Source organism: Gopherus evgoodei, chromosome 3, assembly GCF_007399415.2.
Source record: "Gopherus evgoodei ecotype Sinaloan lineage chromosome 3, rGopEvg1_v1.p, whole genome shotgun sequence".
In the NCBI taxonomy this organism is placed as follows: Eukaryota; Metazoa; Chordata; order Testudines; family Testudinidae; genus Gopherus; species Gopherus evgoodei.
The window spans coordinates 15,839,507-15,866,235 of record NC_044324.1 but is presented as its reverse complement, the minus strand read 5'-3'; the positions used below and the strand labels follow the sequence as shown (position 1 = coordinate 15,866,235).

The 26,729-nt window shown below is 47.6% G+C and overlaps 1 protein-coding gene across 7 annotated transcripts in view; it reads right to left on the bottom strand.

Annotated features, from left to right (window-relative positions):
• Window positions 1–26,729, bottom strand: part of EXTL3 (exostosin like glycosyltransferase 3) — a 242,982-nt gene that overhangs the window by 89,114 nt on the left and 127,139 nt on the right. For 3 of the 7 annotated variants that reach the window (XM_030555170.1, XM_030555171.1, XM_030555173.1), the window contains one exon: window positions 13,709–13,811. The exons of 3 other annotated variants lie outside the window; for them this stretch is intronic. The gene's annotated coding sequence lies outside the window, so the exon portion shown is untranslated. Of the gene's footprint in view, window positions 1–13,708; window positions 13,812–18,949; window positions 18,973–26,729 lie in introns of those variants that run through there. One more of the 7 variants, XM_030555172.1, reaches the window with a different exon arrangement.

Genomic DNA, 26,729 nt, shown 5'->3' with positions numbered 1-26,729 from the left:
AGGAAGAATTTCTTATACCAAGTTGCATCAGTACAGGGGCAGAAGGTACAGCAGATCTTAGCACCTCAAAAACACCAGAATGCTGTATTAAGGCTTGCGCATAGTCATCTTTTTGGGGGGCACTTGGGGGTAGAGAAGACCCTGGCATGAGTCCTATGACGGTTCTTCTGGCCTGGAGTACATGAAGAAGTGCGAAGGTACTGTGCATCCTGCCCGGAGTGTCAGCTGCACAGTCCCCGTCCCCACCTGAGGGCACCTTTAGTACCCCTTCCCATCATAGAGGTCCCCTTTGAGCGAATAGCCATGGACCTAGTGGGACCCCTGGAGAAGACAGCTCGGGGCCACCAATATATACTTGTTGTTTTGGACTATGCTACTCGCTACCCAGAACCTGTCCCCCTGCGGAACACAGCCTCTAAAACGATAGCCAAAGAGCTGGTGGGGATCTTTGCCCGAGTGGGGCTACCAAAGGAGATATTAACAGACCAAGGAACCCCATTTATTTCAAAGCTAATGAAGGACCTCTGTACGCTGCTCCATACACATACCCTGAGAACTTCAGTTTACCACCTGCAGACTGATGGGTTGGTAGAAAGGTTTAATCGAACCCTCAAGGCTACGATAAGGAAGGTGGTACGTCGGGACGGGAAGGACCGGGACACTCTACTGCCCTACCTTATGTTCGCTATCCGGGAGGTACCTCAGGCCTCAACTGGGTTTTCCCCATTCGAGTTATTATACGGACGTCACCCCCGTGGCATACTAGATATTGCCAAAGAGATTTGGGAGGAGGAACCCAATGAGGGGAGAAATATAATAGAACATGTAATACAGATGCGAGACTGGATAGCCCATGTCACCCCTACTGTATGGGAACATTTGGAAAAGACACAGGAGGCCCAGAGAATCTATTACAATCGCCAGGCAATAATCCGACAGTTCCAACCAGGGGATCGGGTGATGGTGTTGGTACCCACAGCAGAAAGCAAGAGTCTGGCCCAGTGGCAGGGGCCCTGTGAGGTGGTTGAACCCGTGGGAGAAGTAACCTACAAGGTGCGGCAGCCAGGATGCCAAAAACAAGAACAGATTTATCACATCAACCTTCTGAAACCCGGGCATGCACAAGAGGTGTGCATAAGTGTCCAAAAAGACCTAACGCAGGAAAACAAGCCTTCCAAACAGGTGAGAGTGTCTCCTGATTTACCACCAGACCAGAAGGATGAGGTGTCTGAGATGATCTTCCGGAACCAAGATGTGTTCTCGACAAAACCGGGTCAAACAACCGAGACGTATCACCATATTGTCACGAACCCTGGGGCCAGAATAACAATGAGGCCCTATCGGGTGCCAACGGCCAAAAGGGAGGAAATAAAAGCAGAAGTAAAAAAAACGCTGGAGTTGGGGATCATCGAAGAATCCCACAGTCAGTGGTCCAGCCCAATCATGCTGGTGCCCAAACCTGATGGCACCACAAGGTTTTGCAACGACTTCCGGCGACTAAATGAAGTATCCCAGTTTGATGTGTACCCCATACCTCGCATAGATGAGCTAGTGGACCTTCTGGGGAATGCCCGGTACTTAACTACTCTAGACTTGACAAAGGGGTACTGGCAGATTCCCCTTGAGGAAGATGCAAAGGAAAAGACTGCATTCTCTACACCAGAGGGTCTTTTTCAACATACTGTCCTCCCTTTTGGACTACATGGGGCCCCAGCTACTTTCCAGCGCCTCATGGATAAGCTATTATGCCCGCATAACAGTTATGCTGCTGCCTACTTGGACGATGTGGTCATTCATACCCCAGACTGGGAAAGTCACCTAGAGAAGGTGGAGGCAGTCCTTGATACCTTCAGGCGAGCTGGCCTTACAGCAAACCCTGCCAAGTACACTGTAGGGTTTACGGGGGCCAAATATCTTGGCTACATTGTGCAAAAAAGGTCGGGTAAAACTCCAAGTGAACAAGTTGGAGGCCATCCAAAACTGGCTGCGACCACGTTGCAAGAAACAAGTCCGGACATTCCTAGGTGTAGTGGGGTATTACCGATGATTTATCCCCCACTTTGCCACAAGGGCAAGCCCCCTGACTGACCTAGTAAAAGCCCGTGGACCTGATCTGGTGAGGTGGTCTGACGCAGCAGAGGAAGCATTCACAGACCTAAGGACCGCCCTCTGCAGTAACCCTGTCCTAATAGCCCCTGATTTCACCAAGGAATTTATCCTGCAGACGGATGCATCAGAAGTAGGGTTGGGGGCCGTTCTATCACAGATGGTCGGGGAGGAGGAACACCCAATTCTATACCTCAGTAGGAAACTCCTTCCGAGGGAACAAAAATATGCAGTGGTGGAGAGGGAGTGCCTTGCCGTAAAGTGGGCCATGGAAGCATTGCGCTACTACTTGCTCGGGCGCAGATTTGTCTCGTGACCGACCATGCCCCTCTTCAATGGATGCAGCGGAACAAGGAGAAGGACACAAGGGTGACCAGGCGGTTCTTATCCCTCCAACCTTTCCAGTTCCGTGTGCAACACAGAGCAGGGAGCCGTCATGGCAATGCCAATGGCTTGTCATGTGTGCACTCTCCGGCTTCCCAAGCTGCCCAACCCCTTGGTGTTGAACAGGGAGGAGGGATATGTGACAGACCCAGGCCAGAAGGGTGCAGGAGTCTGGTAGAGGGCAAATATACTGGTCACTGGATGAGTAGTTTTCTGTTCCCTGAGTGACCAGAGCAGGGTCTGCACTAGAGTAGTTAGGAACTTGCTAGAACCAGTTAAGGCAGACAGGCTGATTAGAACACCTGCAGCCAATCAAGGCAGGCTAATCAGGGCACCTGGGTTTTAAAAGGAGCTCTCTCCAGTCAGATGGGGAGGAGCCAGAGGAGAAGAAGTGCGTGTGAGGAGCTGGGAGCAAGAGACACAAGGAGCTGAGACTGAGAGGGTATGCTGCTGGAGGACTAAGGAGTACAAACATTATCAGACACCAGGAGGAACGTCCTGTGGTGAGGATAAAGAAGGTGTTTGGAGGAGGCCTTGGGGAAGTAGCTCAGGGAGGTGTAGCTGTCACACAGCTGTTACAAGAGGCACTATAGACAGCTGCAAATCCATAGGGCCCTGGGCTGGAACCCGCAGTAGAGGGGGGGCCCGGGTTCCCCCCAAACCTCCCAACTCCTGATCAGACACAAGAGGAGTTGATCCAGACTGTGGGGAAGACGACTGAGGTGAGCAAATCTGCCAATAAGCACAGGACCCACCAAGGTAGAGGAGGAACTTTGTCGCAGCATCTGACGAAGTGGGTATTCACCCACAAAAGCTCATGCTCCAAAACGTCTGTTAGTCTATAAGGTGCCACAGGATTCTTTGCTGCTTCAACAATCACGGTTCTCCAGGTTAGAGTACACTAACTTTTCCAAGGAACAATCAACCTGGCTCACAGGACTGACAGTCAGGAGACCTGGACTCTACTCCTGCTCTGTCACTTATCAATGTATAATCCCAAGCAGATCATTTAATTGCTACATACCTCAGTTTCTCAATCATGCTCAGTGCTGTATAAGACATAAATAAGATTATCTGTACCCAAGGGGCTCACAATCTAAAAGACGTGCACAAATAAGGGTTGAGAGGTCCTTAGTCTAAAGTGGGCTAGTATTTGTGGCCCTTATGGCAGATGATTCTTTAAATGGGATTTTAACTTGGAAAAGCTGGAGATTGGCGCTCTGAGATGGGGAAGAAATGCATAGGGGAAAGACTTCTGGAGCTGAAAAACGGGACTAATACTTCCCTATCTCATTCAGATGGTCAGCCTTAACCAGCAAGAACTGGATTTATATAGAGCCTCCCATCCAAGGCACTCAAAAGGGCTTTCAAGATCACTTGAGTCTCACCCTGATTTACAGGAGGTTGCAGAAGACAATGTGTTTGGTGGCTTTGCTCCTTTCCCCAGCCATAGAATCACAGAATATCAGGGTTGGAAGAGACCTCAGGAGGTCATCTAGTCCAACCCCCCGTTCAAAGCAGGACCAGTCCCCAACTAAATGAAATCAGACACACCACTCATTTTATACAGTTAGTGGTCTCAGCTCCAGGCAGACAGATCCATGACTGGAGCTTCATCAATACTGAATTTAGCTCCTCATACAGCGTAGATACTTGTGTCATTTTAACCATTGTAAGTCTAAGCCACATACTTATGTGTTTTGGCCCATTTTGCTGGCTTCTCTCAGCTTCTCAGCTAGTTGCCTTCCTCCTCCATACAAGGGAGCTGAGCATGTTTCTTGTGCCTGTTCCTGCACGGCTGAAAGGGGGGCAAGGAGGTGCCTGGCAATTTGGAGCAGTAGGGGTGACAGGAGCCTGCCAAACCAGGCCTTTTTCAGTGAAAAGCAGGGCAGAAGAAGACATAGTTCAGAGGGGAGCAAATGAAAGCTTGTAGGTTGGAAAGGAGCTCTGTTCCTGCACAGCCTTGGAACTGGACAGCCAGGTACAACATGGAGAGCCTACATCCACCAGAGCAGCACAACACCCCACCTCCCACCATTTGGAAACCTGCATCTAGCTCCATGCAAGAGCGTCTCGGTCCCTTTTGCATGCTGCTTGCTTCCCCAGCAGGCCCTGCAGAATAAAAGGGCTCCTCCTTCTGTGCATGTCTCCAATAGTCTCGCAGGAGTGATGTCCCACTGCTGCAATGCAAACACTAATGGCTTTACTTTGTGATACATTTTTAGATTATCGCCACAAAACCAAAGGTTATCAAATAGCTTAGTAATTAACAGCTACATACTTCCCGTTCTAATGCATAATTAGGTACAGTAACTCCTCAATTAACATTGTCCTGGTTAACGTTGTTTCACTGTTACATTGCTGATCAATTAGACATGCTCGTTTAAAGTTGCACAATGCTCCCTTATAACATTGTTTGGCAACTGCCTGCTTTGTCCACTGCTTGCAGGAAGAGCAGCCCGCTGGAGCTAGTGGTGGGGGCTTGGAACCAGGGTGCACTGGCAACCCCCTATCAGCTCCCCTAAGTTCCCTGTGCTGCAGCCGCCCAGCAGGCTATCAATTGCTGGGCAGTTCAGCTCTCTCTCCCCACTACTGCCTTGGAGCTGCTCCTGGGAGCCCTCCTGCTTGCTGTGCAGGGGGGTGGAGGGGGAAGAGGGATGCTAATGTCAGGGTGTCTCCCACCCCCTGCTGCTGTTCCCCATCTCCACAGAGCGGGGGGATACGACAAGGCTCAGAACAGAGGGAGCTTTCTGGCAGCAGCTGCTGTCTCAACTTGCTGATCTACTTAAAAAGGCAGTGTACTTAGAGTGCAGTCAGCGTAGTTAAATAGGCAATGCGCATCTCTCTCTCTGGGTATGTCTTCACTACCGGCCGGATCGGTGGGCAGCAATCGATCCATCGCGTCTAGTCTAGACGCGATAAATTGATCTCCTAGCGCTCTCTCATCGACTCCTGTACTCCAGCTCGGCGAGAGGCACAGCCAGAGTCGACGGGGGAGTGGCAGCAGTCGACTCATGGTGAGTAGATCTAAGCATGTCAACCTCAGCTACATTATTCACATAGCTGAAGCTGCGTAACTTAGATAGATCCCCCCACAGCATAGACCAGCCCCCCCCCCCCGCACACACACAGTGTGTCTCTCTGCCATGCTGTCTCCCCTCCCTCCATTTGTGCTGCTTTGTAGAGTGTCAGGCTAGATTAACAATGTGTTAATCCTTGAAGGCTCAGCTGAGTGCTAGTTCATCATTTAGTAGTAAGGCATTCCCTGGGAAATATCCCTCCCTCTTCCACTCTCTGACTCCACCACCTCAACCAAACTTCACAATCATCATTGCTGTGTGCAGTATTCAATTGTTTAAAACTTATACTGTGTGAGTGTGTGTATGTATGTATATAGTCCTTTGATAAAACTTTCCCTAGAACCTGACCCCCACCCCCTCATTTACATTAATTCTTATGGGGGCTAATTTAGCTACAACGAGTCAGGAAAAAGAAAATAATGCTTTTGCATAGGCAATCCAATAGTTTCAACTGAGCAGTTGTTTGAACAACCACAGTGTTTTGGTACAAACACGGGCTGCTAATCAATAGCTCAGTTATGAAGTCAAGTAAAGGTGGATTGTAAGGGAATCAAAATCAAAGACTTTTCCCTATATCATCTTTTTGTAGCTCACAGAATCCTCTGCACAGCCAGAGCAGCTATGGAGCATGTCTGCTACTGTCTCTGTCCCTTGACCAAACCACAATGAGGTCAGAGCCGTGCCCCAGGATGTATCACCAGCTTTTCTGACTGAAGTGATAACCCAAACACACTTGTCAAGACCGGATTTTCACGCATGCGGCTCTGCGGGTTGTTAAAGAGACAGACACCCAATAATGGTGAGCAAATTCAGTGTCCAAGGATGTTCTGATCCAACGCTGTAAAGCAGCAGGGCTCCTAGCAAAGAGGTAAAGGATGGTGCACCCGGCAGAGAAACTGGAACAAGGAGAAATAGTTGCTTGCTACCTACTCAGAGCTCACCAGAGGAGATGTGAGGGTCACAACTGATTACTTTGCACAGGCAGTGAGGAAGCTGCCTGTGAACTGGCTACAATTAGCAAGAGCCAGGTGGTATCTTGCCTGGGTTGCCAACTTTAGTTGGCTGAATTCCTGAAGATTTCATTACATGACATACTCTTTAATGAAAGATTCATCTTTGGTTCCTGGAAAGTCCAGGACAATCCTGAGGGGTTGGCAACCTTCCATGTGCTTGTAGCTTTCCACATGAGCTTGTACCAGCCTGCCCGGTGATGTTCTCTTCAAGTTTCACTTTTTTTCTTCTTTTTTTTAAACAAAATAACACCAGGGGAGTTGAGTTCAGAAAGGCAGACCTATGGCTGCAGCCATGCCGTGTGGGCTGAGTTTCCAACTGATCTGGGAAGCGAAACAGCTCAGTGCTCGAATGGAACCCAGATATCAAGAAAGGGTGTTGGGCAATCCAGCTGTTGACATGCCACCCCACAACTAAGCACTGAAGCATCACAACCAGATGCAGGGGGGAGCTTTCATGCTGGAAGTACTTTCTTCAGGCTAGATATAAAACCAAGGTCCTCATCACCCCTGGCTGTAACAATAGTAGCATCATTTTCATAAGGGGTACATTCCACTAAGCCAACTTTCCCGTGTAGAATCCATTTGGAAAGCTACACTGCCAGCCTAGGCTGCTCAGGCTCTCGCTTGACAAACAGAAATCACCATCCTCTAGCCCTCCCAATGTGTTTCTGTGCCCAAACACGGTCTGTTTGGACTATAAGCTCCTCACGACAGGGACAGAGGTTCTTCCCTTAAGCCCTGTACAGCCCCAAGGACACTTGTGGTCCTCGACTAGTTAACAGGTTGCATTAGGTTTCACACTTCCTGTCCTAACCGGCTGTGCACTGTTAAAAGGGCTACCACATCCCATCCCATCTCTGGCTACAATTAAATCGAGGAGGAGAAATACAGAAAATACCGAAAGAGTAGCCGTATCTGGACACCTGCCCGGTGGTCTAGTGCCCCCTCGAGTCCAAGTTCTGAGTGTTGCTGGCATCGGGACAACCTGGGGACATCCTGGTTGGTGGCAAGTGATAAGAAAGCCCTGTACGTGGCTCAGGTCAGCACTCCCCATCTAGTCCAGGAGCAGAGGTGAATGGCTCCAGAGGAATTGGCTCCCTGGCCATAAGAAAAGGACAGACATCATAGTGGAGAGATATGAAGAAGCGAAATCCACATGTACTGGCAACACAAGCAGAATAGAAAGAAAGATTCAAACTATGGAGTAGGGGGGGAAGAAATCTGATTTTGCATTTCTGGGGAAGTGGTGACTCAGTGAAGTTCTAGGGCAGCGTTTCTCAGCTTTTCTGATACCAGGCACCAACTTGCTGCCTTCCTAAACTGTGTCAGCGAGATCTCAGAGGTTGGCACCAGGCCATGGACTGGTTGTTGAGTAACACAGCTCTAAGGCATCGCACATGCGCACTCCCCATTACCATTGACAGGTGGGAAAGGGGGCAGCACGGTGCTTGATAGATACAGTCTGCTAGCCAGACCAAGCCCAGGGAAACTAGTTTGCTTCTAGAGAGAGGAAGGAGGGTCTATTCAGGATCATATAGAAAAGATTAGCAACTCCATAATGAAAGCTTTTCTCTCTCTCTCCCCTCCTCCCCCCAAATTGATCTTAAAACTGGAGCCAGGCATTGAGATTATAACTGCCTGCAGATCTAAACCTAGAGTCCCAATCCATCGCTCCCCACCCTTTTTTTTTTTTTGAGGGGTGGGTGTTTAAAGGAGACAAACAGAAACTTTTGAAGACCCCACGGTTCACTTCTGCAGCTCAAACTGCCCAGCTGCCTAGCAGAAGCGAGGCTCCCACAGCTCCCCATCACCACCTAGCTACTCCATGCCTGGGTGTGGTGCCCCTGCATGTTTTGTTAGATCCATACAATGCATGTTAAACCTAACCTGTCCTGGGCTGAGGAAGTGTCCTTCCTCCTGAAAGCTCCCAAAGCAGAGTTAGCTTCTTCCATCCCTGAAGCGCAGCCACCTCTGAACTGAAACATAGCTGCTGTTTAGCAGGACCCTGCAGCTACCATGTCCAGTTGGAGCTGAAGGAGGAATGTAGACAGACAGCATGTAACTACTGGAAATAGAATTTGGCTCATACACTCCACCTCAAAACACCACTGCCTCTGTGCTATCATAATTGCCAAGGGATTTTTCACCAACTTCAAGTATCAAAGTATTTTTCATATTTCATGCGAGAAGCAGCCCAGCACCTATGACACAAAAATTCAGAAAGAATTGCACGGTGCAGGAAACATGCCATCACTCCTACTCCTGCAAAACAGTATGTTACTCGGCCAATAACCCTACGGAAAGCAATGGGACTACTTGTACAGCAAGTACTACTCAAGTATGAGCAAAGATGACAGAATCTGGGTCTATACAAACACCAGAACTACTACACACGGGTTTTATTTTACAGTCTCCCAAGTCAGTACAGACCAGGCCTACCCAGCTCGAACTGACAGGCTCACAGAACAAGGGAAGGCTGCAGGCCACTATCACAACAATACGGCATCAGCCTTCTAAGGCTTTTCACAATGCTGAGACACAAGAGTCACAAAAGTTTTGCCACCGAAATCAAATCGAAGTAGATTTTGCAACCTTGGGCAAAGTTAATTAGTTGTGCTATATGCTAGAATTCTGTTTGTTTAGCTGGACCCTAAAGTATACAGGATGGGCAATGTGGGCATGTTTATGTTATCACAAATTTAACTTGTTTCCTAACTTTTCTGCATTTAAATTTGTAACCCTAATGTGAGAACAGCTGGTTCTGTGTTTAAGGCACTGGGCTGGGACTCTGGAGATCTGGGTTCAATATGTGGCTCAACCACAGTCTCCATGTGTGACTGTGTGCAAGTCACTAGATTTTTTTGTGCCTTAGTTTCCCATCTATAAAATAGAGATAATACGTCCTTCCTCCAGCCCTTTGTCTGGCTTGTATTTTTAGATTATAAACTCTTTGAGTCAGGGACAATCTGTCTGTCTGTATGTATGTACAGCGCCTGGCACAATGGGGCACTGATCTCAGCAAGGCTTCTAGACCTTACTATACTACTAATAATGATGTTAAATTAACTTACACTTTTGCATATTTAATATAAAAATATACAATGAACATAGAAGGGGGGTTATGCATGTTGCCAAAGGAGCGACTGAAAAGGCTAGAAAGGTTACTTCCTAACTTTTAAGAGGTGATATTCTGAACTGAGTAAAAACAATTGTTTACAAAAGTAGTAACAGACTCTTCTTTCAAGGGAGAGATTTCACGACAAAACGGGAGCGGATTCATGACCAAACATCGAAGCAAACTGATGGATATATGATAGACCATTCTGATGGAGTGCTGGAAAGCTTTCCGGCAGCTTTTTAAAAATTAGGATTGCTTATGTTTAACTACTTAAGCAAAATTACCTGAAGCGAGTACTTCATACTCCTAAATACAGCTCTTTCTGATAAGAGCTTATGATTTTAGATAAAATGTACACCGCTCACTAGGCATTCTAAGCATCCTCACCTCCCAATTAAGTCACTACTTGCGGAGAAAACTCAGCAACATACCAGATCAGGCCATTACTTTTGTTCCATTATCTCATCTCACTTTCTTTCCAAGTATGCTGTACTCCCTCTGGCACATCTTCCTTGGGATAAACCCTCCCACCAGGTTAATTGCTTTCCAGATACTACCTGCTTATCCAAAGACTTGCAACTCACAACTCTAAATGCAGCCATATGAAGCTTCAGGATTCAGCCAGTGGCATCTGGACTCCAAGTGAAATCTCCCAAGAGCAATAGACAATCAGGAAAGAGAGAAATTAACAAGTACACCTAGACTTTCTCATCCACCGAGAGCCATATAAAATGTGCTAATGCACCTAATTATGATTTAAATTATGTATAAGAGCTTCTGCCAAGCACAGTCTGAAGTTTCTTTATTGTTAAGATGGAAGTTGCTTAAGAATGGTCCAATCATCAGATTACTAATTAGATTTGGAAAAAACATTTCCCCACTTCAGTTCTGATTTAAAGTGTAGGTTTGCTGGGTGTTTAGTGTTTGTTCGGTTTTCTGATAGAAAAGAAAGACACGTGGCTTTTGTCTGATGAACAGCCAGCCTGTAAAGTGGTGCAGGAGTGCACAAGTGTACGTGATCCATTACAGGTTATTGTATTGTAATCTGAAGTCCCTGGATTTACTGTACTTTGACTTGTCAGAAAATTACTGCAATTTTAGCTGTTTTTTAGACATAATCAAACTTTTTTGGAGGAAAGACAGCACGTACATCTTCACATACCTCTCCTCACATCCATCCATCCACCCACCCTCCCATTCCTTGGATTTTTATACTTGAAAATAAAGTATTTCATTCCATATCAGATTTGCTCGTCTGTATTTTGCAAACACCATATGAGACTTCCCACTGCTGCTACCTGGACTGGCACGCATTCACCCATACTAATGACACTGGCTGCAGGCACAGGTGATGTCACCTGGAAGAAGCAACCTAAGCCAGCTAATGACTGCATGCTGGACAGTCAGGAAAACCATTCTTTGTCTGTTGGCTCACATCAAAATAGAAGAAGCTTTTAAAAAGATATACAATAAATACATTACTGAGAAATGTGGATCAGATGGGGAGAGACTGACAGACAAACATGAAAACATTGCAACTCTGATTGACCAGTACCTGGTTAAAATACTTGATGAACCCACGTCTGATCATATCCTCCACTACTGACTCAGCTGCCACAGTGTCAACCAGCTCTGGATTTCACGTCTGGAGCAGAGTTACTTTGCTGGGGACAACCAGATTTAATGGGAGGGAACACCTACATTTTGAAAAATCCTCTCTCTCTCTCTCCTGTCCGTCAGCCCTCAGCAGTCATGCATTTTGCAACAACTATCAGAAATCAGGCTAGTTCATGATGGCTACATTGAGGAGGCAAATGGGGAATAGCAGACACTTTAATTTTCTAGCTATAACTTTTTACTTTGCAAAGGTATTAATCCAGGTATAAAAACATAATAAGTATTTCATTCTAGAGCTCTCCCTCCACCCTTCACAAGTTACTCATAATCTGGTATCATAAGATCATCAGGGCAGGGACTTTTATAGACAAATATTTGTTCTAAAATTATATTTGAATATATAAAATATTAAGAACAAACATAAGAATTTAGACAAACTTGCTAGACACATGCCTTAGTGGCCAGTTGAGAAGCTTTCATATTGGCCTCTTCCCTACCTGTCTTCCTCACTCCGTTTGTTATAGTTCTTCAGGCCTGAACCTGAAAACACTTCATACCCAGCAGAGTGATTATCACCATGAGCAGGACTATCTCTGTCAGTGGAACTCCTCATGGGAGTAATTTACTGCACTCAACAGAGTTTGCAGGATCAGACCCTTAGAGCGGATGATCTTTAGCGCACAGACTCTCCATCAGTTATCTGTGCCGGAAGCAGGATCAGAACCCACAACCTCCAACTGCCAGTTCTGTACTCTGCCCATGGTAGAATTGTATTGTGAGCACTTTGGGGTACATCAGCAGTTGGATCTCAGCCAGTGTCAGTTTAAAGAAATGTTTTCTGTCTACTAGAACAACATACAAGCTGCTTAAAAATAAAACCTTTGCCAAACAAGCAAGATTTCCACTTGAAGTTCTGTGAGTTGGGTCTATCCTTAGTCAGAGGCAAGATTTATTCCCTTGCACTTTCCCTCTTTTTTGAGGAAGTATGTTCTTATTCATATTTAACTATGAGGAGAGATGAAAGACCACAATCCGGCCTCAAAGAAGTCACATCTTTGAACTCAAAGTCAGCATGGTTCTCACAAGAGCAGAGCGCCAGGGCTACCCTGGAATAAAACAAAAAGCATTTACTCTTTCCCTTGAGCAAGGGGGGAAACAAGAAGATGCAAAGATGGCGGTGGGCGTAGAAGTGAACTATTAGGTTCAAGGAAATGTTATTTGAAAGGAAGCCATTATGGCTATATTGCCACAATCCTGTAAGCCACTCACAATCAGGCCTGGTTAGTTCAGGGACAGATTTGCTCAAGAAAATTGCCAGCCCTGTTGATGAGTCAGTAGAAGACATTCCACTCTGAGAATGTATCAAACAGATGGCCCATGGATGGCATGCAGATACACAATGCTCCTGGAGATACCATTTTGGGGATAAATAAAAACAAGGCCATGACCTGATTACTTGTCATTAACGATATCATAGCGATTTGCACAGAATCACATAGAGTTTAAGGCCACAAGGGAGCATTAGATCATCTAGTCTGACTTCCAGTCTATCACAGACCACTCAATCTCACTCAAATTTTCACAAAAGCCGGGGTGTGAATCCCAGCGTACTGTCTAGATTCCAGCTGGAGTAGTTACATTGTATCTGACCCAAATTCCACTTACAACTCTCACCGGTGGTGGTGGGGAGGGGGGAATTTACCCATCTGTTTTTAGAAGAGAAGTGGAAAGTAACTCAGATGAAGCAAAATTTTCAACACATTCCACGACAGTGATGGCTGCCTTTCAGCGGCCAAGGTAATGACCCTTACATAGTTTATCTACATCAGCAGTAGGCTTGGCGGTGAGATCCTTCTAGATGGAAGGCATTATGGGTACATTTTTCCAGAGTGCCTGAGTGACTTAAGTAGCTTAAATCCAGTTTACTTCCAATGGGAACTACACTCCTCCGAAGTCACTTAAGCCCTTTGGAAAAGTTTATCCTAAAACCAGGTGGTGCTGGCAGCACTCTCTTACAGTGGGAAGTGCTGGGCAATCTTACTATGACCTAGTTTTCAGTTGTTTACAACTCTGCCAAACTTTAAACATTTAAGCTAAAATTTTCCATTCCAGCGGACTTGTTTTTGGAGTTTCAGCTGTTTCTGACTAGTCTATTAATTGTACGTGATCATGTAATTAAGGTCTGTGTCATAATGCATATGCACAATGGGGCTGATTAAGGGCGCACAGGCAATTTGAATTCAATAGTTGACATGGCAATCTTCATGTTCTTTTAACATAGTTTTTCTTTGTATGTAATATAAATACTCTGTATTTATTATGGAAAAAAAGGGAAAATATAAGCTGAGACCCTGATTAAATCAACTCTGCAGTGCTCATTCATAAGTTACCTCCTTAGGTTCTGCTCCTCTGTGCAGAGCTATGCTGTGCACTCATCAGCTCCCGTGCTCGTTTTCTTTTTGTTTTGAGCGCTCCTCTCAAGGATTCTTCTCACTTAAAATAAAAACACAAACAAAACCACATGTACTTAGAAACGTATTACCCAGTGCTTGGAGGCATTGTGCAAGGGAAGCTATTAGCACATTGGCTGGAAAGCATGACTCCCAAGTCTCTAAACAGCAAAGAGATCCATCAAAAGGACAGCTACCTGTTCCGTAACTGGCGTTCTTCGAGATGTGTTGCCCATGTCTATTCCACAGTAGGTGGCCGTGCTCGCCACGTGCACCGGTGCCAGAAGTTTTTCCCTTAGCAGTACCCACAGGGGGAGTGCTGCTGCAACCCCTGGAGTGGCGCCCCTAAAGTGCGCTATAAGGGGAGCCGCATGGTCCCCACACCCTCAGTTCCTTTTGCCGGACCAACTCGGACAGAAGAGGAGGAGGGCGGGATGTGGAATAGACATGAGCAACACATCTCGAAGAAAGCCGGTTACAGAACAGGTAACTGCCCTTTCTTCTTCGAGTGCTTGCTCATGTGTATTCCACAGTAGGTGACTGCAAGCTGTGTGTGATGGAGGTGGGTAGGAGTTCACAGATTCCCTGGCTGAAGCACAGCTCTACCGAAACCAGAGTCATCCCTGGCATGGGAGATAATAGCATAGTGCAACGTGAACGTGTGTACTGAGGACCAGATAGCGGCTCTACAGGTGTCCTGGATAGGGACATGGGCCACAAAGGCAGCCGACGAGGCCTGAGCCCTTGCTGAGTACGCCCTCATGATAGGTGGTGAGGGAACCCCTGCTAGGTCGGAGCACGTGTGGATGCACGACGTAATCCACCGGGAAAGCCTCTGGGTGGAGATCGGTTGACCCTTCATGCGCTCGGCTGAAGCAACAAAGAGTTGCGAGGACCGCGGAACGGCTTAGTCCAATCCAGATAAAAAGCTAGCGCTCTGTGCACATCGAGCAATGGAGGCGGTGTTCCTTGTTAGAGGCATGAGGTTTGGGGCAGAGGACAGGCAGGAAGATGTCCTGGCCCACGTGAAAGGTGGAGACCACCTTAAGGAGGAATGCAGGGTGTGGGCAGGGCTGCACCTTGTCCTTGTAAAAGACCATGTGTGTGGCGGGGGTCACAGGTCAGGGCCCTGTGCTCCGAGACCCGCCAGGGTGACGTGATAGCCATGAGGAAGGCTACCTTCCATGAAAGTTGAGACCATGAGCATGTGGCCAGGGGTTTGAACGGGGGCCCCATGAGGTGGGATAATACCAAGTTTAGATCCCACTGGTGAACAGGGGTTCTAGCATACGGAAAGGACCGGTCTAGCACCTTGAGGAAACGTCCAGTCATGGCATGGGAGAAAACAGAGCAGCCCTGGACCGGTGGATGGAATGCCGAAATAGCCCCCAGGTGCACCCTGACAGAGGAAGGCACCAGGCCCTGAGTTCTAAGGTGAAGGAGGTACTCAAGGATAAGCTGGAGCAGGGCAGCCATTGGGGAAGTACCCCACTCTCCCGCCCACCTGGAGAACCTGGACCACTTCGCTAGGTAGGCTTGGCACGTGGATAGCTTCCTACTTTCTAGGAGGACATGCCTGACCCCCTTCAGAACACCTTGTCTCCTCCGCATCTAGCCATTGAGCATCCCGCTGTCCATTGGCCTGCTAAACCCAGGGCTGTGAGTTCAATCCTTGAGGGGGACATTTAGGGATTTGGGGATTAATCCTGCTTTGAGTAGGGGGTTGGACTAGATGATCTTTTGAGGTCCCTTCCAACCCTAATAATCTGTGATTCTAAATGGAGGGCAGCCAGGTTGAGGTGGAGGAGGCGGCCCTGGTCCTGGGAGAGTAGGTCCAGGTGGAGCGGCGATGGCCATGGAGGGGCCACAAGCAAGCCCAGGAGGGTCTTGTACCAATGTTGCCGGGACCAGCCTGGGGTGATCAGGAGGACACATGCCTTCTCCATTTTCACTTTCGCCAGGACCTTGCCTGTAAGGGGAAATGGAGAAAAAGTGTAAAGGAGTTGACTCAACCACGACAGGAGGAAGGCATCTGAGATCACGTTCCTCCTCCCCGGAACAGAACGCCAGTTCTGTCAGGTCACAAACAGGTCTACTTGGGGAGTGCACCGTACTCAGAATTGCTGGTGAGTGACCTCCGAGTGGAGTGACCACTTGTATTGGGAGGCGAAAACTCTGCTCAAGCCATCGGCCTGTGTGTTGTTGACACCTGGCAGGAGGAAAGCCTTCAGGGAGATGTCATGAGCTATACAGAATTCCCAGAGGCTGAGGGCTTCCCGGCAAAGGGCTGAGGACCTCATACTGCCTTGTTTGTTGATGTAGAACATCGTGGTGGAGTTGTCCATGAGTACTCTGATCACCTTGCCCCACAGTTGTGAGCTGAACGCACATAGGCTAAGCATATTGCTCTGAGTTTCCTGATGTTTATGTGAAGGGACAACTCCGAGACCAACCATATCCCTTGGGTTTGTGAATTCTCTACGTGGGCCCCCCAGCCCAAATTCAACGCATTGGACACTAGGTCTAGTGACGGGGTCGGGTCCCAGAAGGGAATTCCCTGGAGCCTATTGACCGGGCAGGACCACCATTGTAGCATAGCGATCACCGGCACTGGTACCAAGAGGACTTTGTCCAGTTTGTCCTGGGCCTGGGAGAATTCTGAGGCCAGCCAGAGTTGGAGGGGCCTCATCTGAAGCTTGGTGTGGTGGACCACATATGTACATGCCGCCATGTGGCCCGTGACCGAGGCTATGAGTCCCAGGGTCTGGAACCTGTCCAGGGGAAGAGAGGCTGTGGCCCTGGAGGCATCCAGGAGAGCGCCTATGAATTCTATGCGCTGCACTGGAACCAGTGTCGACTTAGCCTCGTTTACTAGGAGGCCTAGGTTGGCACACATACCCAATAGCAGCTCCACATGGTTCTGTACCTGGGACCACGAGCTGCTCTTGAGTAGCCAGTCGTTGAGGTAGGGAAAGCTCTGTACCCCTTGGCGTCTGAAGTAGGCCGCCACAACCGCCATACATTTTGTGAACATCGTGGGCGTGGTGGACAGGCCAAATGAGAGGACTGTAAATTGATAGTGGTCCTGTTCCACTAGGAAGCAAAGAAAGCATCTGTGCCCTTCGAATAAATGGACATAGAAATATGAGTCCTGAAGGTCCAGGGCCACATACCAATCTCCAGGGTCCAGAGAGGATATGATGCATGCCAGAGAGACCATGTGGAACCGGCATTTTGCCATGAACCGATTGAAGTCTCGTAAATCCAGGATAGGCCTGAGCCCTTCTTTCGCCTTAGGGATAAGGAAGTAACAGGAGTAAAACCCTTTTCCCCAGAACTCCCACAGAACCTTCTCCACAGCTCCCAAGCTCAGGAACCAACCCTCTTCCTGCTCTAGCAGGGGTAAATGCGATGGGTCCCCCCTGCAGTCTGAGGGCGGGAGGGTGGGTGTGAGACAAATTGTAGCCTGTAACCCTGGGAAATGGTGCTGAGCACCCGCGGTCCGATGTTATTCATGACCATTGTGCAAGGAATGTACACAAACAGTTGCTGAAGGCAAACTTTATTGGTAGGAGGGTCCTCTCGGGGGCCACCCGGGTACACCCGGCGTCAAAGGCATCCGGACATCCGGAGAGGCCTGAGTTGATGCAACCAGGCTGCTTCACTCAACCTAAGTCGGAGCTTTAAAGCCCAGGGGGGGAACTGGGGCTGCCTGACGCGGGTCTAGCCTCACCACCTGGTTTGTCTCGATGCCTCTGAGAAGATAGGGCCTTCCTCTGCTTCTTAGATGGGGAGCAGTGCCGGCCACTGGAAGGTGCTGGGAGGTCACTTTGTACCGAAGATGAGGTGCCTGGTGCCGGATCCACTTGGCACACCGGGGCTGGGGACAGTGCCGACTCCATGAGAAGGGCCCCAAGTCTAATGTCTCTTTTTCAGTTCCAGGTTTAAAGGACCTGCAGATCTTACAGCGGTCGTTGATGTGGGATTCACCCAGGAAGTGGAGGCAATCAGCATGCAGATCACTTCTGGGCATCAAACGCCTGCAAGACTCACACGATTTAAACCCTGGGGCCCAGGGCACAGACTAACTAACTAAGCTGAAAACTTATTGAACTAACACAGGTACTCCTCACAAGGAAATGAGTTCTGGGACGAGCTGCAGCGAAGCTGGGGCAAGTAGTTCTGATGCACCTTCACTGGCGGCAAGAAGGAACTGAGGGTGGGGGAGCGCGTGGTTCCCCTTATAGCGCAATATAGCTCCCCCTACAGGTACTGCTGAGACAAAAACTTCTGGCACCGGTGCACGTGGTGAGTGCACACACCTACTGTGGAATACACATGAGCAAGCACTCGAAGAAGAATGAGACGGTCTCTCCCAAGCCTGAACACTCCCACGTGCTAGAACCCCGGGTAAGAAGGGACTAGCAAAGGCAGCCTGGAATTCTCCTGACACCATCCTGCAGTGCTGAGTGCAACCAATTCCCAATGACGTCACATGGCAGCTGAGAACACCGTGCAGCTCGCAGGATCAGGTCCAGAGTGAATGGCAATTCAATGGGGGACATGATGCAGAGAGCTCTGGGACAGAGCACACAGTCCTGTTTATTCCTTAACAAACCAGAGTGTTCAAGGGGAAAGTAGAGCTCCAGAATACCAACTCAGCCCAGCAGGAAAAGATGGTTCGCACGCTGGATGCCAACTGGCCATGTGGCAGGTTTTGATGCCCAGCCCAATCCCTCTCACTGCTATAGCTAGACCAGTAAAAAAAAAACAACTAATGAACACTTTTAGTCAGAGGATCACAAGCCCTATGAAAGAGCAGTGTGCCCAGTTATATAGACAGCATGGTTCAGAAAAAGGCACAGAACTAAGAGTTAGGAGAGTTGGGTTAGTCCCTAGTTATGCCACTGACTTGCTATGTAACCCTGGGTAAGTCACTTCACCAAACCGTATCCCTCCTCTACGAAATGAGGGGTAAGGAGACTCACCCACTTTGTAATGCACTTTGACATCTACAGGGGAATAACTGATAAGTGTTAGAAGCAGTAAGCAATCATTACACTGCGCACAAATACACCGTTACCCCGACAGGGCTGCTGGGGGGAAATGTGGGGCAATTTGCCCCAGGCCCTGCAGAGGCCCCGTGAGCCCTGGCCGAAAATCCCTTCCCTGGCTACTCACCCGGTAGCAGTCCGGGTCTTTGGCGGCACTTCAGCGGCGGGTCCTTCAGTGCTGCTGAAGACGTGGAGCGAGTGAAGGACCCGCCGCCGCCGCCGCCGCCACAGACTCGGAGCGAGTGAAGGACCCGCCGCCGCCGCCGCCGCCACAGACTCGGAGCGAGTGAAGGACCCGCCGCCGTCGCCACAGACTCGGAGCGAGTGAAGGACCCGCCGCCGCCGCCGCCACAGACTCGGAGCGAGTGAAGGACCCGCCGCCGCCGCCGCCACAGACTCGGAGCGAGTGAAGGACCCGCCGCCGCCGCCGCCACAGACTCGGAGCGAGTGAAGGACCCGCCGCCGCCGCCACAGACTCGGAGCGAGTGAAGGACCCGCCGCCGCCATAGGCTTGGAGCACCGGCCGGTGAGTACAAGCTTCGTAGCAGGTGGCACTTTATTTTTTATGTCCGCTCCCTCGCTTTGCCTCAGGCCCCCTGAATCTTCTGGGCGGCTCTGCACCCTGATATAATGAGACCCGATATAACACGAATTCGGACATAACGCGGTAAAGCAGTGCTCCAGGCGGAGCTGGGCTGCGCACTCCAGTGGATCAAAGAAAGTTCAATATAACGCAGTTTCACCTGTAGCACGGTAAGATTTTTTGGCTCCCGAGGACAGCGTTATATCGCTATAGAGGTGCATGGCATTTATGTCTGTGTCTTATCCAGATACCATGGAGATGGGAGGTTATAAATCCTTAGATAGCTAGTCAGGAATAGAACCCAGGGGTCCATATTCCCAGCTCCATGCTCAGTCATCTAGTTCAAAAGTAAACTCCTCTAGCTTGTCAACTCCCCTTACAGAACAATACTCCCATTAAGTGGTAACTGACAGCTGAGAAATCAGGTTTCTTTGGTTATTCCCTGTCATAAAATAATCTGAGTATAATAATTCTTTCATAGATTTCACAAGGGACCAGCTAGTCTGACCTCCTGCATAGCACATGCCAGAGAATTTCCTCTATCAATTGTTGCATTGAGCCCAACAGCTCACACTACCTTTCTGTATCAGTTTTCCCCAAACTCAATTCATAACTCCATCTTACACACGCTGCGGATGCAGACAATCTCCCCTGATCATAGCAGGTAAGCAGAGAGAGATCTGATACAAATGCCCTTTAATAACCCTGCTCTACTGCAGCTTGGATTGCTGTGTAGCAGCTGACACTTTTGCTTTGTACGGCATTTCCTTTTGTTAAAAACCAGTAACAATGCTGCTCATCAGGGCCATCCACATCCTGCCTTCACCCTCCTACACACAGGCTTTTGACACTTCTGACATACCAAAAATGGTACTGCAGCACATAAATCAGAGCCAGAACATCTTCATCTTCATCTCCCTCACTCCACACCAATTGAAGAGGCACTCTAGAGAGGCTACTTTCATTAATACGTTCCATAGTCACAGCCTTTCACGTGGTCCCAGCCCTACCCCTGTTCCCTTCGCTCTTTGGTTTGGTAGCTGATATGTTGGACCCTGGTGACAAGACTGATAACTTCTTATAAAGGCTCCCCCCACTTCATTTCTCTCTCGCGTGCAGAAAAATAGCTCCCAAGTTCACTAAAGCACTTGGCCTTCCTGCTACAAAGTAAGAACTCTCCCAAGTAAACACAACGTAAACCTAGCCCCTCTTTCTCTTGGCAAAACACAAGACATGGCAGATTTCCATGAGCATAAGACGACAGCGTGACTGCAAATCTGGAACTTAAGAGCCATGTTTTCTTTTATTTTCTTTTTTCAAATTGAAAAGTCCTTGCAGAGTCCTCCAGGCAGATTTCTAGTTCACAATCAGCAAAGCTGATGAACTTAACTAGATATTCACTGCATAATATATGCCTCAGAAACAAGCAAAGAACACTGTGTGTATCCACGTATGTGCATACCGCCTTAAGCAGTTATCATAGGACAGGTTGTTTGAACAGCAGTCTGTAAAAGTATCTGAACTGCAAGCTTTAAAAAGGTGCATTACTTCTTTTTAAAAAAACACGTTAGTCCAAACCAGGAGCGGCGCCAGGGTTTCTGACGCCCTAGGCGGACGGCCATTTCGCCGCTCCCCGCGGCCCCGGTGAAGCTGCCACAGTGTTTCCGGCGGGTGGTCCGCTGGTCTAAATGCTCCGGTGGACCTGCCGCAGGCATGACTCCGGTAGATCCACCGGAGCCTTTAGACCAGCGCACCGTCCGCCGAAATGACTGCGGCAGCTCCACCGGAGCCTTTCCAGCAGCGGACCGTCCGCTGGCATGACTGCGGTAGGTCCATCGGACCTGCGTGCCGCCCCCCCAGCAAAATAGCGCCCCCTAAAAATTCTGGCGCCCTAGGCCATTGCCTAGGTCACCTAAATGGTAGCACTTTTCAGAAGTGACTAGTGATTTGGGTGCCCAACTTGAAGCATCTTAAAGGGACAAATTGGGCAGCCAAAATTTGAGGTACGCAAAGTCACTGTACCCTTGAAAAACTTAGGCCACAATTAAGATATTTCAGCTTTAAATAAACAGCATGTAAATATTAGTTATACAGTGCCATAGATATGCGGTCCCTTACAGACATAAACTCAAGTTCCTTCCTTAAGGAACTTGAAGTCCAAATTTGACAATGTAACTCTTCCAGCGTATAATAATTATTATTGATACTACATTAGTTAACCTGAATTTAGCTCACCCACAAAAAGAATGGCAATTTCTCTCCACTTCTCAGTAGAGACTTCACAGAAAAGCACTACCAAGATTTCATTTAAAAAGGTACCACCAATGATTTGGTAGGTTGTCAGAAGTGAAGGACAAGGTGTGCTGCATTAATCTGGTTCTTTGATTGTTCGGCTCCTTGCAGTTGCCTAGCTAGTTTAGGCATTGGAACAGTGCCTACCACCAAAATATTCAAGCCTTTAGCAAGTTACTATTAGAAGTCGGCCTTGGCCACAGTTGGCTTGTACAAGAAAAGCCACCGAAGCACCAAACCTTGCTGACTGATACCTCAAAGCTACCACATGGTAGCATCTGAAGTTACCATAGTCATCTCCTGTATTCAGAACAGGAAATAATTATGGCAACAAGTAGCAGGTGCTGGCTTTTGCCAAGCTCTTAAAAAAAAAACAAAAAAACAAAAAACCCAACTCTATAGTGGCTCTCCCAGTCATTAGCACAAATCAGTACGGATCTGCCTTGTAACTGCAGTGACATGACAATACAGCCTACATGCGGCTTCTTAGCCTTCTGGCTAAGATCAAGTGTAGTATGCTGGATATGCAGCTATGAGAATGAAACATTATCCCACATTCTGTGAGCAATCATCGGTTCATATATTTTTCCTATCCATGGTTATATCATTTTTAATGCACATGAAGTGACACACCTGGGGATATTTGGTATATGTATTCAACAATTTATGTGTTTTATAATTTGAAATATTTTCTAATAAAAGTTTTAATCTACTTCAATATTTGATGGGCCTTTCATCAGCTGGATCACCGCACAGCCTTGCAAGGGGATGGACTCTGATGCAATGGCTCATTATCAGGGGATGGAGAAGACCGTACATAAATGATTGCCAGGGACTGGAAACGAAATCTATGCTCTTCTTAGAGTGGACTACACTTAGTGTGAAAGACACAACTTCAGGCTGACCCTGAGATCCACCTAGAAACAACAGATTGATATGCAGCTGCCCGCTCAGTCAAGCAGAGGGACAGAGTACATTGCACCAATGCTCAGCATTCTTTGCTGACTGCTTCTCCAGTACTGGTCCTATTTCCAAATCCTGATTTTAAAGCTCTAGCAACCAAAGAGAGAAATGGAGAGGAGCTATTACTGTGGGAGTGGACAGGGTGAAAAGGGGGCACTTTTTGTCAGCAACAGAGCAGCGAAGTTGGTGTGGGCTCCTAAGAAGCGAGGGGAAGGGGGAATGGGTTTGGGGGGAACTAAAAAACACAAGAAAGCAAAAACACCAAACAAACAGAAATGCAATCAGGCAGCGTTGTACCTTTAGTATTTTGCATTTATATTGTTCATCTGCCTGTGAATATAGATTGCAAGTCATTTGGGGCAAGGACTGCATCTGTCTTTATGTTTGCAAAGCACTTTGCACAACAAGGCCCCGATTTTGAGCAGGGACTCAAGGTGCTACCAGAACACAAATAATTAATAAAAACCAATGGACAGTGCAGGGCAGTGGAAGTGATGGGGACTCCCAGGCTCGAACCTGCAGTCTGCCCAGCAGTCTCAGCAGACAGTCCTTGTCTATAGAATTTACTACTGCTGAAAATGAGGCTGAATCCACGTCTTGTCACTTGTAGGGCATAATGCAGGATGTCCTCCTCTGCACGTTTTTGCTTAATAACCAAATCGCAAAACAGCCTTAGGCACTTGACCTGGAAAGTAAAGCAGCTGTATTTGTTTCCTCTAAAGTACAGCTGGCTTTAATCTGGAGAGGAAGGGTGCTTCAGAGTTGAGTGGAAGGAACTGATGTTCTGAATGTATTTAATCAGATGCTACAGCAGGGGTCGGCAACCTTCGGCACGCGACCCACCAGAGTGATCCGCTGCTGGGCCAAGAGACACTTTGTGGACATTGACCTGTCCGCAGGCACATGCAGGGTACCGTGCCTGCGGACGGTCAATGTAAACAAAATATCTTGCAGCCTGCCAGCAGATTACCCTGGTGGGCTGCATGCTGAAGGTTGCAACTCCTGTGCTACAGTGATGGAAGGAAACCTTAGTTGCATAATTTAATATTAATAGGTCAAATTCGTTCCTTTAACCCATAACCCACTGACATCAATGGGTTCATCCTAGATATGAAACAGGCAAATCAGTCTCAATCTCAGTGAGGAAGAACTGTCTACTAAGAAGGAGAAGACAGTGCATTCTCTACTGCCCACATTTTCCCTGGGTTTCCTGGCCAACGACAGAGGCCAGTAGCGGAGAGGTTTGTGTGCTGTGGAAGCTCGTTCACTAGGAACCAGAGGAAGAACTTCTACGTCAGTCCACAAAGTCCACCACGTGTGCACTCACTCACTTGCCCAGAACAGAATTCAGGGTTCTGCACTTTCCCTTACAGAGACAGCCAGAACCTAAATCCCTTCTTCTGCTTGTGTGCTTTAAGTGTCCACAAAGACAAATGAAACACACATTGTCCAAACATACTAGGATGTTTATGCACACACTGCATCTGTTACTAATCCTGAGATTTTTAAGTTTTGCGATTTTTTCTAATAAAAAGATTTTCAGGTCACCTGTAAGATGTGAAAACTCAGCTAAGAAAGAAAGCCTGTCAGATGGTCTCTCATCAAGACATTATCTGTTCTCAGGGCACAGACTCAGAGCCCTGTGAACTCCCTACACCATCTGGATATTTGAACTCCACAGTCCTACTGCTACTCTTTTGATGTGTTACTGTTTGAGGAGGTGGCATTCCCAAAGATCTTAAAAGATTATAGGAATCTTGGGGGAGGGGGGAAAGAGATATTCAGCTTTACAAAAACATTGTGAAACAAAAGGTTTTAAAGAAACATTCAAGTTACGTTTCTCTTGCCGCTCCAGTCTTTATTCTCTGTTGTTTTGCCAGGCAAATGGGGGCTGTGTTTGGCACAAAACCAGAAAGGAATTGCACACATTGCAGAGACAATGTTTACAGACATCTGTCATTCACACCAGTGTCAACCTTTAACCAAGTGCCTCGCCTCCATTGTCCAAAGGAGAAAAGCAAATGACAGATGTCTGCAGCAGAGAGACTCAGCAAGCATCGTGTTCATGGAAGAATAACTCTACAGACAGAAAAACAAGCTTCCCCCTGAGCAAGCAGATCCCCATTACTCAGATTCAGGTACAAAGTTACAGAGCTTAGCAACCAGAAGCCAGAGACTACACAACCTTCGTATCTAGGTCACTCACTTAGAATGGATTTAGCTGATCTCAACGACAGAGAAATTTCAAAACGCCACCATCAGGGATATCCAAACTCAATACCTCACTTCCTTGGCCACCAGTGCATGGAGGTGCTGAGAAGCCAGTCAGCTCAGTGAGTGCATGCACAATGAGAGACTTGCTCTCAAGTGACCCCTTCAGTCCACACAGCAGTCGATGGTGCTGGAGAGCATCACACCCAGCCCCTCCTTGTTTGAAAGGGAGAGATGACCTCCGCACTTGGGGATTTGAGAGTGATGTGAAAGAGGAAGAGTTCCCAGAGGAGTCTGATGTAGAGTATAATGACTGAATTCACAGGACAGTTTTTGTGGCCCTTCTCCCCCAGAATAGTTGTGAAACCCTCTCCCGCAGGAAGATACTTTCTTGGGCCATCTTCATCAGCTGCCACTGGTTCCCGGGGTTCAGCAGGGGAAAGAAAACAGACAATTACTTCCACACTACAGCAACATAGGACAGGATGTTTAACTACAGAAATTGTCTGCTCTTATCCCCTCTTCTTCTCCTCTCCTTCACTCCTACTCATATAATCCCCCTCCATTTTCTTGGCTTACTCTGAGGCAGCCCCTCCCCTATGTGGGAAAACACCTTCCCAATTCTTGATCACAAAGCCCTCTCCCACTCCACTCTTCAAACTCACCTTTTCCAGGCTATTGTACACACTTGCTATACCCCTCCCCTTTCCTTCCATCTGTTCTCTCTCTCCTGCAAGGCACTTTCTGCTTTAACAAACAAAATAAAACCAACCAAACAAAAAGATTCAAGTTGCTTTTAATTTTTCTCATCCATCTGCCGAACATTTTTACATTGTACAGCATTGGATTCTGGTGCTACCAGGCTCAAGGTTTTTTCTCACTCTCCTGCTCTCAACAATAAAATTGCTACTACTCAGGTATTTACAATGCACCCTCCAAGAGCTTTAATACCAATATCCACCCTCTGGAAACTACAGTTCCCAGCATGCACTGCTCCACCTCAATCTGAGCAGAATGCGGGCATGATCAAGATGCAGGGCATGGTGAGTGGGGATATGTAGCCTCTGTGGGCCATTCATCCATGACAAAGATTACAGATGCTACAGTCATTTCCCGTTTTATGCACATTGTCATCTTGCCAAGGGATGCAGCTAAGTGGGCTCCTGGGATGCCCACTTAGCTAGGATGGTCCCCACAGGAGATCCCAAACAAGGTCAGATCTAAGGGATATCTAGTGCTCCTGTCTCTGAAATATACAAAGCAAGACATTAAAGCTCTCAAGGGCAGAAAGTTTGCTGGGTGAATACTAACAATGTCACACACAACTGGCAACATAACCACCTGGATCCAATACCTCTGTTTGCTCTCTAGCTATCATGGTCTGGAATGTTTATGCTTCAGCTGAACATACAAGTCACCCAGCATATTACTATTTCTTAGCAGAACACTTCAAAATAGAGCTAGAAACACAGTGTTTGCTGCATCCTTTATTATTCAAGAATGAGACACAGTACAGACACAGCAAGCAAACAATCCATTTAGTTTCCACCCCGGTGAGTGGAATGGATAAAACATTATAATTAAAATCTGCTTCCCTTATTGCAGAATAGAGAGCAAATGAAAGACTTTGATCCCACCCTACGAAAGGCCTTTATTTAAAATAACAAATAAATCTGAAGAATATGAACAAACAATTAGCTCCTTGCAGAAGAAATATCACAGTGAAATGTTTTCACAGACTTCAGCTGGGAAAAGATCTGTAAGGTTGTCTAGTCCTTCCACTGTCAACACAGAATGATTCCCTATAGTATATCCCCCAATCTAGTTTAATTTTCCCAAGATTTTTGCCACTTAGATT